Source organism: Triticum aestivum, chromosome 6D, assembly GCF_018294505.1.
Source record: "Triticum aestivum cultivar Chinese Spring chromosome 6D, IWGSC CS RefSeq v2.1, whole genome shotgun sequence".
Taxonomy (NCBI): Eukaryota; Viridiplantae; Streptophyta; class Magnoliopsida; order Poales; family Poaceae; genus Triticum; species Triticum aestivum.
The window spans coordinates 93,048,247-93,049,767 of record NC_057811.1 but is presented as its reverse complement, the minus strand read 5'-3'; positions in this window follow the sequence as shown (position 1 = coordinate 93,049,767).

The following is a 1,521-nucleotide window of genomic DNA, read 5'->3' as shown; positions in this document are numbered from 1 at the left end:
CTCGTGACCAACCGAAGTAGTTCATCTGCTTGCTGGATTTTATTATTTCATTTGTTCTGAAACTCTACCGAGGCTGTAAGTGGCTGCATCCAACGTTTGTTGGTTCAGCTTCTCTTTTCTATATTTTGGATGAGTGTATGAAACACCATGGATGCTGGTTGAATGTTGTTATTGATTTCCAATGGAAGTAGCAGGTGTCAGAGGGCGGTCTTCCCGACCCTCTGAACTTCATGTCATTTGAACTGAAGTCTCCACGAAGTCGATGCACATGAGAATACTACTGGTGCTTTTCATAATTTGTTTTTTTGAGTTTCACAAAGAGGAGAAGTCCTGACAGAGAACGCTTCACCAAAGAAGACGAGGACTCGAGATACGAGGTAACGAGGAACATATATATGTCGTGCCATACATGACAAATCCTACTAACTAATCAGAGGCATACAAATTTGGTGAGCTTCCCCGTGGCCTTATCCACCAGAGACTGGAGATCGATCTTCCTGAGGCTGGTCATAGTGGGGAGTAACTTATACTAGTGTCATGCATATGACACTAGTCTAAGTTACTATCTCCATAGTGCAAAATAACATAGTAGTAGTGTCATAGATTGCTTTATTTATTAGCTCATAGACTCATTTTGTCTCGGGAAGCTGTCAGGACTGAACCTGCATCGACAATCTTCAGTTACCTGTAGCAGATCAAGAAGAAAACGCTTCGGTCAAATGAACGGCTGGGATGGCGCCTCACAGTTACCGTTCGTCGCTAGCCGTTAGATTCGATTGTAACGTTACTCTGTTTCAGTTACTGTTCCGTTTCACCCCGTTGCCGGGAGAGCTCGCCTATAAAGCAGCCGGGCTGTGGCTAGCCGTCACTATCTAGAATCTTTGCGCGTTGCCTTATGGCCAAGTAAACTCATACCAATACAATACAAATCAGATCTGGGTGACTTTTCCTCAATTTTCCTACACAAAATCCCTAGTTCTATCTCTTCTAGTGATCTAGATCCTGACAAAATTGGTATCATGAGCATGCGTTCCTTGGCGGAGAGGAGTTTTCGTGGGCGAAATTTTTCCCCTAGCGGAATTCCCACCCTTTTCCTCTGATCGGCGGCGGAGCTTCGCGAGGCGTTGGTGTCGGGGTTGTAGTGCTGGCGGCAGTGTTTGGAGGCGCTGGTGGCGGCGATTCGTTCGGGTACAGATCGGTCGAGCCGGAGTGGTTGATCAGGCGCCTTGCCGGGTCGATAAAATCCCACGTCTGAGCGCTGATCCATGTACCTTGGAGGCGTGGATCGGGGCGACGGCAGGATCTGAAGGCGAGTCAGGGTTGCTGGTTTACCAGTGGTAAAATTCCTCAGCTCCACTTCAGATCAAGGCGATGGGGCGTGCGAAGACTATTGATGAGTCAGATCTACAAGAGATGTTGTCTCTGCGTGACGATTTTGGAATTTTACAGAAGGATCAAGCTCAAATGCAAGCAGATATGGCGAAATTGCATGATGATGTTCATTCGGTCAGTTCAAAATAG